Raw genomic sequence first — 17,618 nt, forward strand, 5'->3', positions numbered from 1 at the left:
TTTTAATATTTGAGAATTTAGTTACATCTTAAACAGATTGTGACACAGAAAATTCCAATAAGAATGGATAATGGGAGCTAGAGAGATGACTCAGCCGTTAAAGGCTAGGCTCACAACTACAAATATTTAGAGTTCAATTCCCAGCAACACATGGTGGCTCACAATCATACATAGTGGGATCTAGTGCCCTCTTCTGGCTTACAGGCGTACATACAAAAATTGGTTTACTTTTAATGATTCTTAAAAATCAAGTTAACAGATATTAATTGGCTAAAACCTCATCTTAAACTTACCATAAGAGGATTTAAACCTCTGTTTGATGTTTTTCAAGAGAGATACAAATCCTAATTCCCCTCGACAGTTAACTGATGAGGAATAGTTAGCTTTGTAAAAGTATAGAATAAGCTGTTGGTCATTAAAAGATAAATTATCTAGACCATGATACATTGTTGGCTGTTTACATTATTATTACTCATGTGCTCACAACAGACCTTGGCCAAAGAAACCATTAATGTGGATTCATCTATCTACAAGTAAAGTTTGAACATCTTATTTTGAAACTATTACAGTGTTAATACAAGATTGTAAGATAGAATCCTGAAAATATTTTAGATGAAATGCTAATTCTTTATTCCAAATAAAAATTAAGTTGATTATTAGAAAATAATGATATTTGACCTATTACTTGGCAAAGTTTTTAGACAAAATTGATAATCATTATCCATAAGACAAGTTGTTAACAGTTGTTCTCTATACAAGCTTTTGTTTTCCTATAAATTCACATGCAGCCCATAGAAAAAATATTTACTATATTTACAGATGCCTCATCAATTTATTAGACAGTATATGTAATTATATCACATGTTCATTTTCTTGAATTTTCCCCTGCTTCAACACAAATAATTAAATTATGTGCTGTAGGCACTGTTTGAAATGCTGAAAATTCAAGCTTTCAATTGGTACACTCATAGCCAGTATATGGCTCATGGTTTGTAACTACTTAAAATTGTTGCTTTTTTTTTAGATATTACTAATTCTCAAATTTTACAGTTAATTATAGAAATACAGCTTAATTTAAAAAACATGTACTGTTTCTTTATAAGACATTTAAGGGTTCATTAGATTGCCTAGAGCCCAAGACAATGCCAGAACAGATTTGTATACCAGTCAAATTATAGACCATATAGAAACAATTGGCCATACAATCTCATTTCTTATATCATCAAAATAATAATAGCTTGAGACTATAATTTAATATTTCTAGAAAGTGTACAAGTAAAATAACAAAACTTCTTCTCAGTGTCCTCAATTTTCATAATGGTGTTAAGCCTTAAAGACTTACACATGATTAATCATGACAAATGGATGTTACTCATGTCCCATCCTTTGGGAGACTTCAATATTTACATGTTTCTATTGACACCTGTTCTGGAATCATTTTTGCCTCCCCGTTATCGGGAGAAAAGGCAGCACATGTTATCCAGCATTGCCTTGAGGCCTGGAGTGCCTGGGAAAAGCCTAAAATTCTCAAAACCAATAATGGACCAACATATACTTCTCAGAAGTTTGGACAATTCTGTCGCCAAATGGAGGTGACCCACCTGACAGGTCTACCATACAATCCTCAAGGACAAGACATTATAGAACGGGATCATCGTACTCTTAAGTCTTAAATTTTAAAACAAAAAGGGGGAGTCGAGGAGGCTCTACACTCAGTGCCACGAGTCACTGTTTCTATAGCACTCTTTGCTTTCAATTTTTTAATTTTGGACAGTCAGGGCCATTCGGCTGCTGACCATCATTGCTTAGAGCCTGATAGGCCAAAGGAGATGGTCAAGTGAAAGGACATCTTGACCAGACAATGAAAGGCCCGGATCCTATTTTAATAGGATCCAGGGGAGCGGTCTGTGTTTTTCCACAGGAAGAAGACAATCCATTCTGGCTACCAGAGCGACTGACGCGAAGGCTCGTGACAACTGAAGATGACACTCCGAAGAATTCATCTACAGATACTTCCAGTCCTAATTTGGACCCTCCAGAATTGGGTTCCTAATATATGGAGAGAACAACAATGGGCTATATTATCTGCTTTTCCTAAACCTATACCTGTTAGACATGATGCCATGGTATTTCCAAGATTTCTTACAACTAATAAAACCATGGGGCTACCTTATCTTCCCTATGATAAAACGCAGGCCCCCCTGGGAGAAAATCGTTCCTTGCCTGAACGGGGTTCTCTCTGTTTTCAGATTACTGAGACAGGAAACTGTATAACTCTCTCGAAGAGAACCTTGGGGTGGTTTTATGAAAAGAGAGACTGGGTTAAACTAACAACAAAAAAGAATGATAATGAAAAGGACAATAGTTATGTCAAAGAGTTCTCACAGTCCTTTTTACAACCAGCCATTTGGATAGATGGAACATTTTTATCACCCAAACTTATTGATGGAGAGCGTCCTCGTCAACCTAAGGTCTCTCCTTTTTGTAGTCTAGAAGATGAGGGAGCTGTTCTGCCTTGGTCTGATTGTCAATCCAGAGTAAAACGATGGGCAGATACCAATGAAACCTTTTCCTTTTCACCCAATATGTTGGGAGATCCTGGAGCTAGCGCAGTAATGAGAAAGGGTCCTTTTCTACAGAGCGCTAGTATGAATCCCTTTCACAAGTGGCTACTCTGTGGAGTTAATGGCAGTTGTACCGACCTCAATTCACTAGCCTTTCTCCAGGGTGGAGCGACAGGAAGAACATCCTTTACAGGAGTTATTAATGGAACTATGGTGAAACAGAGTTCAGATCCGGTCCCTCAGTTGACAAATCCTATTCAGTTAATTACTGGAGTTAACAGGATCATTGTAAATCAAACAGTATTTTCACCTACACCAGTGTGTGTTTTTCCACCTTTCTTGTTTATTCTCTCAAACTCCTCATTTGAAAAATGCACTAATGATTCATGCATGATGTCTCAGTGTTGGGCTGTTGGACAAGCTAAACGTGCCTTGGTTGCCAGAGTGCCACGATGGGTTCCTGTTCCTGTTGAAACACCCTCTACTCTATCATTATTCAGACAAAAGAGAGACTTTGGCATAACTGCAGCCATAATAACGGCGATATCAGTCACTGCCATTGCAGCTACAGCTGCTGGAATTGCTATGTCAACCAAAGTCCAAACAGCAGCAGCCTTAAATCAGCTGTCCGCTACAGTGACAGAGGCAGCCAACCTCCATACTTCTACTAATGCTGGATTGAAAGGCGGATTGATGATTGTTAATCAGCGCCTAGACTTGGTAGAAGAAAGGATAGATATCCTCTTTCAATTGGCACAACTGGGATGTGAGAGAAGTCTGGGAACAATCTGTATTACTAGTGTTCAATATGAAAACTTTACTCGAGCAGCTAATTTGTCTAGACAATTGTCTCGTTACCTAGCAGGAGAATGGTCAGAAGGATTTGATGAACTTCTCGAAAAGTTGCGAGCAGCGGTGGCAGCCATCAACGCAACGCGTGTGGACGTTTCGCTGACTGAAGGACTCTCCACCTGGATCTCTTCAGCCTTCTCTTTCTTTGAAGAGTGGGTGGGAGTAGGCATGTTTGGTACAACCCTGTGTTGTGGATTAGTGTTCATACTCTGGTTGGTTTGCAAGCTCAGAGCTCAACAGAAACGTGACAAAGTCGTGATTACCCAAACACTTACAGCCTTAGAACAAGGTTCATCTCCCGAAATCTGGTTATCTATGCTAAAGAAATAGCCAACAAATAGATCCTCAGCTACTGCACCCCAAGGGTTCAGCCCATTGCATTGGGTCAGTGAGGAGTTTTAGTCTGACTGGTCCTTGTCTGTGTAGCTCTGGTACCTGAATATTGAGGCAAACAGCCCTTGCACCCCTAGGAGGTGACTCCATTGCACAGGGATGGGTGTTTGCATCTCTCTCGGTTTCTCCTAGCCTTTGCACCCAGAGGACTCGTTTCCATTGCACCTGGTAAGGTGGGAGAGACTGTATCAAACTATTAGTCCTTGATCGCTTATTCCCCCATAATGGAATTTGCTTGATCGGGCTAGAGTTTGAGTTTTGATTGGTACCGTGCCAGACAGACCAAGGACAGCTCTATCTTTTTGTCTCCAGGCCAGCTGCCATTGATCCCAACGACGGGAATAGGTTGATGCCATATGCCAGAGGTACACCATGTGGTGTGAGTTTACCCCATGACGGGCATTACGAGTGGCCACAACCTGGGTGCACATTCTTGCTGGCAAGAATGCCAGGTGTGGGTGCAACCCTCGTAGCCTAAGACAGGGAGCTCACCATTCTTTGATGCTGGCTATGGGAGAACATCAACTAGCCTAAGACATGGGAAATGGCCAGTGCCTGTGATTCTCATTTAAAACAAAAAGGGGGAGATGTAGAGAGCCGTAGAAAGCAGAGACATCTCTGGGAATCCGATGCTCTCACAAGTTCTGTAATTTACTGTCTTTGTGTAAGGGGAAAGCGCGCGAAGTCACAGCCCATCCCGGGGCATATAGAATTTTATGGGCATTTAACCAACCAGATATGTACACATCACTCCAGGGGGTATTTAACCAGGGCCTTCCCGGGGCTCGGGGCCTTTTCCGCCAGCCGGTTCCCATCAGCCGGCTTTTTCCCAGCGGGTCTTTTCTCTATAACTTCGTAATAAAGATCTGCTGAAGAACTTTGGTGTCTGTGTTACTCGCGGGCGAGAACACGCCACCCACAAGAATATGGACATACAATCAACTCTAAGTATTGTCTCCCCATTCCAATTATGACCATTTCTCAATTGCCCAGAAAGGTAACCTTAGAATAACTACCTCCAGACCCAATGCCCAGAGAATTGGGATGACACCTCTTTATAACTTCTTCAAGCTGAATATGGGCATTGAAATATCTTGAAGGGGTGGGGAGAGTAGGGAAAATGGAGGAGTTGGTGGGCTTTAAGAAGGCCACAACAAAGTCTCTGATGTTTGTGTCCTGACTGGATCTGGCTGAAAGTCCAAGACATCATGAGTTCAAGCAGGTCAGTTCAGCATCTCTGATGATAAGAATCACAATGGCTGTATATTCTGTAATATACAAACCTCAAAACAATATTTTAGTATCATCAAGGTATTTTTTTTTGTTCGTTTCTCTGGAATCTAGTTCTTCATGGTGTATCCCTTCATAATTTCAGATTCATATTACTCTGTAAGGTATATAGACAGTAATCACCTTTTTTAAAAAAAGCAAAGACAAAAAAATTGTCTTAAATCAGCATGTCTTTGAACCAGTAACCAGAAAACCTTTATTTTGAGCTGTCTGCCAAAAAAAATAATATAACAACAAAACTCAAAATCACACCCATTTTGAAAATTAAAACAATCCAAATCAAATGAAGTAAACTAAAATACTGTATTGCCTATTTTTCAGCCTTTTCTATTTTGCCATGCAGGATAATAACCCCTTTGCCTCTAAGAGGGTGCTCCTCCACCACTCACCCACTCCAGCCTCACTGCTCTAGCATCCCCTTATACTGGGGCATTAAGCCTCTACAGGACCAAGGGCCTCCCCTGCCACTGATGTCAAATAAGGCCATCCTCTGATACCTATGTATCTGGAGACATGGGCCCCTACATGTGTACTCTTTGGTTGGTGATTTAGTCCCTCAGAACTCTAGGTGGTCCAGTTAGTTGATATTCTTCTTCCTATGGGGTTGCAATCTTCTTCAACTCACTCAACCCTTCTCCTAGATATTCTATTGTGGTCCCTGGGCTCAGTTGGATTGTTGGCTGTGAGTATCTGCATCTGTATTATTCAGGTGATGGTAAAATCTCTCAGGGTATAGCCATACCAGGCTCTGCTCAGAGCATGTTCAGTAAATCTCAACCTCCTTTTCCTTCTACTTGTAATTTTGCATTTGCTAGTAGCTGATGATTCCTCCTCGATTCCCAACTCAGCACTAAAATGTTTAAAGAAACTATGTTAGAATTGCATAATTATTAGTGTTTATGCAAAATGAAAATGTCTATGTATAATAAATATTAAGAAGTTTTATAAAACAGACAGAATTACTTTGCAATGACTAATACATAGTACAAGGATAAAAATTTTCTCCTCACACATGTCTTTATATCACCCAGTAACTCTCAAGAAAATTATTCATATTAATGATTCACTCTGAGTCATCAATAATAGATCAATTGGTATTACATTAAGGGAAGAAAGAAAAACACTTCCCTTTGGAGTCATTTAACCAACAGGGAATCAGATTTGAATACTTTTCCTCATGCTCCCTGTATCCTCTGTTCTCTGTTGCATGAGTCTGAATCTTTGTCTACCTGAAGACTCTTTCTGTCCCTGTTCTGTGACTATCTGTCTTTATTGAACAGCATAGCAAACATGACATGGGAAGGAATGGGATACTTTAAAGAAATTATTCTGAGTTTTACACAAGATTAAATCACTGGCTCCAACTCATCTCAACTGACTTGGACAAATTAGAGTATGACAAACACCATTAGTTATCAACTAATATCCATTTGTGGTTGCTTTCAATTTTTATAGTGAGTTTAGGAAATCACATTCAACTTTTGTATTTACTACTTTGAGCAAATGATACACATACATTAACTGAGTCAGGAGCATAGAAGGGTATAAAGTTTAAGATTACAGCTATATTTTAGCTTAGGGCATAAAAGTTGATTACATGTGAAATCCAAAGCAAATACAGTTGATTGATTTTTTCTGAAATAAGGTAAAACAAACACTTTTAGTTTGTGGCACCCTAGTAGTCACTTAAGTAGGTCACTTAAGCATTAAGTGACCTCAAGGTGTATTATTAACTCTGACTGACTGTGAGTTCTAGCAAATGTTCCAATCTATGAATGTGAGAGATATTTTCAGAATATTGTATTTCCACAAGCTCTACTCACTCCTTCCTTCCTTCACAACACTGGGATAAATAGACAAGCAGGGTTTTTATTTTCCAACAAGGAAAGCAATGCCTGACACACAGACCAGTAGAAATCCAACCACATCCAGAGAGTGGTACTGATACCACATGAGATTACATGCAAATGTCCCCAGGTTCTTGGCCCCTGTGTGGGCCTCAATTTAGAAGATGACTGTCTAGACGTGTGCCCTCCACCCAGCCTTGAGCAGGCCAGAAAGACCTTGTTTACCACAATAGACCTAATAATAGGACCTTGGCTGTACTACAACCTCGACAGGAACTTAGAATAATAGATTGCTCGCTGAGCTCACTTTTAGACTTCTCTGGCTGACATTCATATTTTATTCTTATAGCTAAAGGAAAATTAAATATGTAATTAGAATTAGAAAAAGTGAGTGTTTTTTATAATTAATAAAGAAGATTACATAAAGAGTGTAAAGAAAGTATGATATCCATCCTTAATAATATGTCTAAGTATGTAGGCCTTAACTAGAGCACATAGAATATAAACACACAAAAAAAATTACAGAAAACTGTTCCTAAGATACAAACTGGACCTGTAAGTCATCGAAGCTAACCAAACAAAATAAAAATGAGTTATCAATCATTTGGGGGTATAAAGCTTGAGGTAGCTGTTAAGAAATTACTAATATACTAGTACAAATTTCACTATTCAGAGACAGGAGGCAAATCCCTGTCAAGTTCCTACTGTGGTTCTTAGGCAAGCAAGGATGAGAAGGAACTGGAAGTTGTGCTGACCTCTTGAAAGGATGTAAAAATTCATAGAGAAGTTTGAGACCCCCATCTGAATTAAGGTTAGCAAGTTCACAAGCTCACAGGTTTCAGGAACTAGCTGGCCACAAAAAGAAGAAACTAGCCAGAAGGCAGGTCAGCTAGGTCATTCTGGGAACTGGCTCACTACAAAGGATAGCAGAACTAAAGATACAGGCTGGCTGAGTTACTCCTGGAAATGGCTGCTTACAATGGTCAGGATAAGATCACATTCCTGAATAGAATGTGTACAGGATGTTTCCCACTCCCCACCCTGTTCTGTGACTAGCTGAATAATGAGTTGAGAACTTTCTACTATTTTTATGATGTGGGCTGGGATTTCTCCACTGTTCCCTTTTGATTTCCACCTTCACCCCCCTATTTTGTGGTTTTCTCCTTTAAATACCACTTACTCTTGAGCCTCAGGGTTGACTCTCATCTTGTGAGTCTCTATAAATATGTGTAAGGAGCCCTTAAACAGGACCAACTCCATTTTGAAGTAGAAAATTTGCAAAGACATGTCTGGTACTTGTAAAGGCATGTCTGGTACTTGTAAAGTCAAATCTGGAAGTAATCAGAGCCCTGTGATAACCAGACAGGAGTGGTTATCTGCCGCACATGTCACCAGTAATGCTAAATCCAACATAAAAAGAGGAGCCTGTCCGGAGCACTTCATCACACTTGTAGCCATGACTGATCCTCTGAACAAAGCCTTCTCAGCATCCGGTTATCAAAGAGTTAACTGAGAGACCTACACCTCCAACTTCCTGGTCAAGCTCTGACATCAAGCTGAGAGACAAACCCCCAGTTTCAAGGTCAAGCACCCTGTGAGGTCAAATTAGCAATTCAACTATCTGGAAGCAACAACCTAACTCTGCCTACACAGACTCAGACCTGTAATCAATCTAACACCATGGAAAGGACTCAGGTCATATAATCCAAGAATGAATGATGTGTTTATTGCTATGCTTATTTCTTTGGTAATTAGCAATTTATTATTTGTGTTTATTGTGCATACTGTTAGAGGCAATACATAGGAAATGTGGCAATATCTTGTTATAGCAATAGCCTTAGAATTTGTGTTTGTGTTTGCTTGCTGTGCATCATTAAAAAGTAACTGAATCACAAAACCTCTATTTCTTGGCATACTCTCTCTTCCCCCTCAAGGAGCTGATGATCTCACAGTCAAATCCAGTATACTATCCCAGAGTGGAGCAGGACCTGTCACTCATCTCCCTGGAGAGGATTCTAACCCCTTATAAGCGTCCCTGCTCACAGCAATATGAATGTCCTATATTATTTACAATAAGTGTACAGGGTTATGACTTAATGCTTACCCGGAAAATCTGTAATTTTAGACAGATTTTCCAGTCATTGTAGACAATTTTTAAGAAGCAATGAAAAAGTTACTTGAAATGTCAATACTAATCTAGCCTTTTTTACATAGCCAGATACTTTTTTAAACACAAAAGCATAAACAATAATAATAAAAACACTGATTTTTATGACAATCTCTCATATTCTGATTTAACTCTGCCATTATTTTGGGCTCCTCTCTTATTTCTATTCTCTTTTCATTCAGGTAAGAACTAAGCAATAACAATTATATAGCAAATAGATAAGCCAATAAATAAATAAAGTGACCTAAGGACAGAGCTCACTGATAGAGTACTTGCCAATAATGAAAAAAAAAAGAAAGAAAGAAAGAAAGAAAGAAAGAAAGAAAGAAAGAAAAAAAGGAAGAAAGGAAGGAAGGAAGAAAGGAAGAAAGGAAGAAAGAGAAATGATAAAGAATAAGAAAAAGAAGAAAATTTTAAAAAGAAAAAAACCTAGATTCAAACATTGGGCAAAAGAATAAATAAGTATGTAAATACTAAACTGATTATACTTACAAAGTATTGTTAATGAATAATTTAACTGCAGTGAGAACATCTACACTGAACTGTGCTCTAACATCCAGTCCTACAGTTACTCCTTCTACCACAATGTAGGCAACATTATCACATTGTTCCACAAAGGAATGACAGCCTTAGGGATGCCATGGTGGATGGCTTCATGTATGCAATTGTCTGCAGTATGAATTGCAAGAATTTTAGTTATGGGGTAGCCTAGGATCAGAATGAGGGTCTAGGATTTAGACAGACCACTCACAGTTTTTTGTTGTTTTTATTTTTTAACTTTTTGAGAGAGAAAGAAAATGAATTATATGGGCAGTAGGATTGGGAAGATCTAGGAGGAATTAGGGAAGGGAGAAAATGACCAAAATTTGCTACATAAAGTTCTTTTCAATAAAAATATTTTTGAAAGTTAAAAAAAGAATTCATGCTCTAATAGATGCAACACTAGAGGAACAGAAAAGTTCATTTTTATTAGAAAAAAGACCATCTCATAATATGTTAAATTATTGTGGTGGTTCTTTGACAATATGATAGGCTTATGACATCGACTCTAAGAGAACCTGATATACATCAATAACATTTGTACTATGTGCCTTCCCAGAGGTCTAGCATATTGTTATTCACCACTTCATTTCTATAGAATATATTTAGAAGTCACAGCTTCCATACCTGAGGAGAGTGAGAGGAGAATGCCCACAAGATAGAAGAATGGAACACATCAGTAGTTCATTGTCATGGTATATGTTTACATTTATTTCCAGTCTGAAACAGAATGGCTTGTTTCAAAACGGGTCTAAAACAAGTGATTACAAGCTTCTTGTGGTTAGAATTAGTAAAAGTGTCACTCAGAACTTCCCCAAACTTAAAAAATACCTAGTTCTTTTTCTTTTTGATCCCTTTTTGCTTCTTTACTTTCATATAAAATTTTTGACACATAAACAAACAACATTTAGTAATGATGACTGTCAGAGGCTAGCAGAAACTCTATAACATCCACGGAGTGGTTCTGAAACCAGCTGAGGTCATGGGCTGCCACACAATGATGCTTAGCTCCTTTGTGACACATGACAAACTCTGTCCAGAAGACAGCTCTGTCCAAGGGCTTCACAGGCTTATCATGGTGAATTCTTGATAACTGCATAGAATTCTCTTTATAACTAAAAGATAAATGAACAGAAATTATTTTGTTGCTTGTTTGTGGAACAGCCAATATGTTATGCAAGGCACAATTCATATGTAAGTTTACAAAATACTTTCTTGGACTTCATTAGTTTGAGGGGTCTTCAGGAGTTTAATGGAAAAATTGTGGAAGCAATCTGTTCTGAAGACAATGTAATCAAATGAGGATGTAAAAAAATGCAACATCTAGTATTAAATCAATACTCTCATCTTTTTGAAAGAATTGTGATATCAAGGAATTACAGTACCCAAAACTGGTTAAGATAAAGATGGGAACACATATGTATATATGACCACTAGAATGGAGTAGTTCATGTTACTGATGCAGAGAATAGGCAGTCAGCATAAGTCAGTTATTTTAGAGTTCAGAGATCTTTTATTCCATAATGTGTTGGGGGCCCAGTGGTTCTTGTACTCATACAAAGCACTAAAAGAACTAGAAATGTTAGTTACATAGGGTAGTCTTTTCCAGAGAGGAGACAAAATCAAATACCTGAATTCCATCAAGAAAACTAAGAGTGGAGATTGCTAACAACCTGGTGACTCTTTTGATATCTGTAGTGATAGACCAGTCCTTAGTATCTCGGAATGATTATTTCAGACTCTGCCCTCCTTAGACCATTACTCCTCCTTAGGGTAGAAGTCACATATACATTGTGGCCTGCTGATTTCTATGTTATTTGTCAGAGACCCTACAGGATTCCAGACCTTTTACCTATTGAACCTAGCCTCATTGTAATTCCCTGTTGTGGGTTTGCCTTTTTCTTGTTTCAGTGTAAAACAAAACTGAAAATATTAAAAAAATTTACGTATTTTACTGAACTTCAGACAGAGTCAAAATATAGTTTCACAGTGTCATCCAGCTGAAGTTTAGATAAACTGTATTGGTTATAAAATACTAATATTGCAAAGCTGTTTTTCCAACAATATATTTTTTGCTCAACTTTAGAGATTAAATTTCAAATTTACATATGTCTGTTAGAAAACTTTGTGACTCTAAACTTTAAAAATTCCTTGTCTTATAAGCAAGATAACACAATGTACAATTATTTTCACATCTTAGTCACTAAATGTTTAGGCATAAAACTCTTAAAACATCCTGAATAACTAACATAAGTACCATTCTTATATACATTTATAATGTACCCTCTTTTGTTACTTTTTCTTATCTTTCCATGTAAATTGGACATGATGGGTGGGTGATACAAACACATGGAGCTGTCAGAGGCTACTCACTAGGTTTTAGTTCTTAAATTCTATCTTATTTAAGAAGGGTCTGTTGTGCACTACGGTGCACACCAGCCTAGAGGGTCTGCTTTTATGGATTCTTCTGTCTTCTTCTCATTTTGCTCTAGAAGCTCAGGGATTACAGACAAAGTGAGAACACTGAGGATCTGAACTCAGGTCTACACATGTGGACAGCAAGAACTTACACTGTGCCCTGTTCCCAACTCCCTATTGAAATTTGTAGTTGTTTTATAGAATCAGATAGTGTTACAAAAAAAACTATGCCCTATGTTCTAAAATAATCTTAGAAGTACTGCATGACTTAGTGTTAACGTCAAGCTATTATAAGTTAAATACTATTTTAGTCCATACATATTCAAGCACACACAGACACATATACACACATACACACATACACACACAGGAGCTTTCTAAAATTAAAATTATTTATATCAATATTTCTTTTGTACATTAATAGATTTAACATAATGGAGAAATTGACTATTCTGTGCATTAATGTTTAAAATAATCCTAAAATTTAGCCACTTTGAACCTTAATAAATATGAGTCAATTTGATATCAAATACTTGATAAGCTTGGTAAGAGTCTATTGTAAAATCTATCTTAACATTTTTGAAAAAAGTCACTTATCTTAAGAAATATTGATATTCCTATTCCTAACATTATCTCTTAAAATGTATCTTTCTAATAGCCAAAATATTATGACATACTTACTCAGAAATAACTATTATGTCATTGTACTTTTTGTTAAACATAACACTATATAGTAATTTTAAAAAAATATATTAAGCATATCATCAGTTCCATCTTGTAATTATACAATGCATCTACATGCTTATGATGAAACTACCAGATATTTTGTATAATCATACTACATTTTACAAACATATAGATTGGTATTATTCTTCAAGAAAATATTTTTCCCAGTTTCAGGAACTGATTTCAGTAGATAGGAAATGAGAAAAAAATGTTCTTCTTCCTTCTTTTGCCTTTGTTTTATGTTATCCTATTTGAAAGTAAGACAACATAAAGTACAAATAATTGGAAAATATCCAGAATGACCGCAAGGCTAACCAATGTTTGGCAGAGCTTTTCATGCTGTAATGTTTCCGAAGGCTCATTAATGACTGCTCTCAAGGCACTGAGTAATTCTTCGCTTGTCATCTTGTTGATGTTGACTTTTATGGCTGCACCCTTGGCCTTCATGTGAGCAATGTTTTGAGGCTGATCAGCGAACATTGGAATCCCAACCATAGGGACACCATGGTAAATGGCTTCGCAAATGCTATATGTTATTCCATGTGTGATGAAAACTTTGGTACTAGGATGTCCTGTTTGAGGGGCAGAGTGACAAGTCAGTGTGGACTTTAGTGTTTATTATTACACTCAGACAGGTTGAATATAATCATCACTTTCCATGAAGAGACATGTAGACAAATGAGACAGTAAGTGATACCTGAAAATATTAATATATTGTCATGGTGACATACTTCAACTGCAACGAACATTGTCAAATTACCAAAATTTATTTTACATACATTATTTTGATAACTCTAATATTCCAGTTTTAATACTTTAATAAAATATATTTTAAACATTTTCGAGTCTATGTTTAGTCACTTGTTATCTGTCATTTTCAGTGAATTTATATTTTGTCTTTGATTTTGTATTCTTAATTGTTTCCCATCCAGAATTATCTTTGCCATGGAGTACTTGTAACAAATGGTCAATGTGTTGGCCAATAGGAATATGAAATCATCTGACCCATCTGGAAGTACCCTTACATATTGTAGTGTTAGAATTGTCCAGGAATCAATTCGTGTGAGTAGAATTCTGAGTGTGTTGAGAACATGCTAAGAAATCAGGACAAAAGTCTTGTCATCCCCATTTCTTCAAAACACAAGACTGTTCTTGGTACATGTATTTTCCATATTTCCACATGTAAAATATATGTTTAGTCTATATATTATGAACTTTTCCGGTTCTTGTGATTATATAAATCTTGAACTCCTATGATCTTTAAACATATGACATTTCTTAACCCTCAGAGTATACATTGTCTGATGCTCTGAATAAAGTTGGCTCTTTCATAAGATTTTAGCCTGCCTCAATTATCAGTCCCATTCTATAGATCTGGGGTCCTGAGTTGGCTTCTCAATAGGTGATTGAGGACCCTCACAGAAAGAGGTGAATGAGAATAACAGGGCAGAATACAGAGAAAGCTGTGTCTTAGGTTGAGCTTGTGCATTCTTTCTTCAAAGAGGAGGAGCACACGCATCAAAGTCACAACTATTAGGCTTATTACAAGTTGCTAGTGATTATAATCCCTAGTTTAGAGAAGGTGGCACTTTAGATGAAGAAGTATGAGACAGACTCTGGATGACTATGGGAAATACAGATAAACAAGGAGAAAAAGATCCCTTTTCAATTTTTGGTCATGTGGGCATTGGTTTAGACTGTTATCAAAAACACTTTAAAAGGATATGGAGGTTAATAACAATCACTGAGAAGTGATGCCCAATTCCATCCGTGAATATAAATAAGATGATGATACCTTAAAATTGGTTAAAAAAAACAAATGAATTTAAAAAAAAAAGATTTCCAAGTGTAAGCAAAGTGGAAAGGAAAAACAGCACCACTGGTAAATATACAGTCAATCTAATCTTGAATTTTTCCCCTATCTGAGGATTTAGGAGAGCCTATGGAAACGCTAATACTACAAGCTATGAAGCTAGGACAATGCAAGGGAAAGAAATTCATTCATCAGTTCCTTCCTGTCCTGATTTGTTGTGTTCAGTATTTTCTGTGAAGTATCAATAAAATCACAGTGTTTATTAAGAATTAGACATTTATATTAAGAAAGATTTTAAGAAGGCCTGTTCTTCCTATAGACATACTGCTCCATATATTTATGAATACCTTTCAATTAAAGCAATAATATACAATGTTTACCACATGGTTTTCATGTATTTGCTAAAATGGTCCTTAGCATTTCCAGTTTCCTCATTGGCAAGTGTCCTTGAAGATAAATCCCTTAAAAATAGTTTGCCAGCTAGCACTGGGGGTGCTGGTAATCCTAGAGAATTCATAAAGAAATCCTGACTGCTGATGGGGATTTGTAGCAACAGATTACCAGTTGCAAGATACAACTCCCTCAGTTCCCAAACTTAGAAATGCTACTACCTCTGCTTCTATGAAAACTGATATAGAAGAAAACTTAGAGTCTAGTAATATCTAAAATATATAAGGTCCCTCTGAGCCTTATGTTGATTTCATAGAGAGACTCAGGAATGTTATTGCATAACAAGTAAAGGAGGAAAAGATTCAAGAGTTCTTATAAAACAGTTACCTTTGATAATGACAATGAAGATTGATAAAGATTAATGAAGCCTCAAAGAGAGATAAAATAATATTATGGACTTTCTGAAGATATGTAGAAATGTAGAGACCTACTAACCTAGAGGAAAAATTGCCTGTTTTAGGAATGTTTGCTCTACAAAATATGATGTTTGTAAAATGACCACTTTAAGAAGCAAAGTAAATTGCCCTTTTAACAGTTCAATCCTCAGAACCCAGGAGATCTTCACTTATGCTCTGTATGCAAAAAGAGACAATATTGGGCTAAAAAATGCTGAAACATATATGATGAGAATGGCAGTATATTGCCTGGCAACAAAAACAATACCAGCCAACAATCCAGAAACCTGTTGAGGGAACCCTAAAGACTCCAAAATGTAAGGATTTAAATCTAAAAGCTACAGCATGTATGCCAGCTTCAGATTGTATTCAATCTATTCTTTTGTTATAAGCTACTACTCAAGCAAGTGAGCATTATTCTTAATATTCTTTGTCCTAAAGCATTGTCATTTCCACCCTTTAATGTCCTACTAAGTGACCCACAAGTCACTGGGGAAAATCTGCTTAGAATACTTATATTATTTTTTGGGTCCCAGTAGTCTATTCATGGAAGGAATCATGATTCCAACAGTAGTCACTGATACTAGTTATACAGGAAAAATTGCAGTCATGATCATTTTAACTACTCAGTTTCATTTTAAAGCCAGTGGTAAATTTACAGTTATTATTATTGTCTGTATAGTAACCTCATGAAGATATTGTGTTTCATGAGGGAGGACTCTGTAGTACAAATAAGACTGTAGCTTTAAGCACCCTAATAGAGGAAAATGATAAATAATTTGTGGATTTAAAAATAAGAGGGTCATTTATAGAATTGATTGTGGAACTGATATTTCTTTTATAATCACTGAATAGAGACCACCTTAATGGCATATTATAGAAGTAATAAACACTGCTAGGGTTATGAACTATGAGCTATATCAAGACTAGGCAAAATTATAATGCATGAATACATAAGGCATAGTGGAAGTCGTATTGTCTAATATTACCCATGTTATTATTATTCTTTTGTGAAGACATTTTCTGTCTTCAGAATTTAATGCAGAGATCATCATTTCTACTGCTAATATGACCTACCATTTACAATCTCAATTGCTAAGGTAAAGTTTGGAATATCAAAAGGGTCAAGGGTGAAAAACAGTCCTGGAACTTCTAATACTACATGAACAATATCATAAGCGTTGATTGGGTTTTCATAGTGGCAAAATACTAAGTAAAATTTTAGTTAGTCTGTCTGAACACCTCAAGGGCCAATTTCTAAATGAAAGTTATAGGCTCCTCATCAGTAGTCAGACAACAGTTGGAGAATGGGAACATAGATCTGTCCTTTTCTTGCTAAAATTTTTATGTTTCTTGTAATTAAAACATTAAACATTAAACATTTCTTCTGAAATGTTAATGCCATCATGTGGTCAATTTGATCTTTACAGCCTGGAGTATCTACTTTGAGAGCAATTACTAAAGATTGGCCTTCAATTGTTATGGATTTGAAAAACTGGTATTATGTTTTTGGTTGTGAGCCTAGCCTTTAATGCCTGAGCCATCACTGTAGCCCATGTCAGTAATACTTTGTGTGTGTATATGTACGTGTGTATGTAAGTCTGTGACCTTTTAGGATTTAATGCACATTCTACAGAATTAATTAAAATTTAATCTTCAAAATGTTACTAATTAAGTTAGTTTTATCAATGGTGGGGATGGAGACTAATGCTTCAAGCATTCTGAATAAGTGTTCTACTCTTCAAGTGCCCAGCCCTTCCACTGCAATAATTGTACAGTTGGATTCTTAGCCTTTTTTATTTTGTGTTTATTGTTGGGATTAGCACAAGAAAAGAAAACTAAAGATATCAAGTCCTCAGCAAATTATTTCTTTGTTCAGACTATGTTAAAGACCTATCTCTGTTGCCATGGATAGAGTTTCAATCTACTCACCTAGATTCAGAGATGGGAATGGCATGTTTCCATATCATGTTCAGAGAGCATTAGAGAGTAAGAGTTCTGTCTAAGGCTATAGTGTTTTCAACAAGGAGCGAATCTGTCAACCTAGCTTGAGGATGCCTATAAAAGACTGAGTTACCGGTCAAGGATTCATGAATTCAAAGAGGCACATTGTGTCTCTTGTCTTCTTGCTTACAGTGTCACAATTTCAGGCCTGTTTGATGA

At 36.7% G+C, this 17,618-nt stretch overlaps 1 pseudogene; it reads right to left on the minus strand.

The window, feature by feature from the left end:
* Positions 1–10,336: 10,336 nt before the first annotated feature.
* Positions 10,337–17,412, minus strand: LOC114608635 (annotated as a pseudogene).
* Between the last annotated feature and the right edge of the window lie 206 nt (positions 17,413–17,618).

This window comes from Grammomys surdaster, unplaced genomic scaffold, assembly GCF_004785775.1.
Source record: "Grammomys surdaster isolate TR1022 unplaced genomic scaffold, NIH_TR_1.0 125928, whole genome shotgun sequence".
Classification (NCBI taxonomy): Eukaryota; Metazoa; Chordata; class Mammalia; order Rodentia; family Muridae; genus Grammomys; species Grammomys surdaster.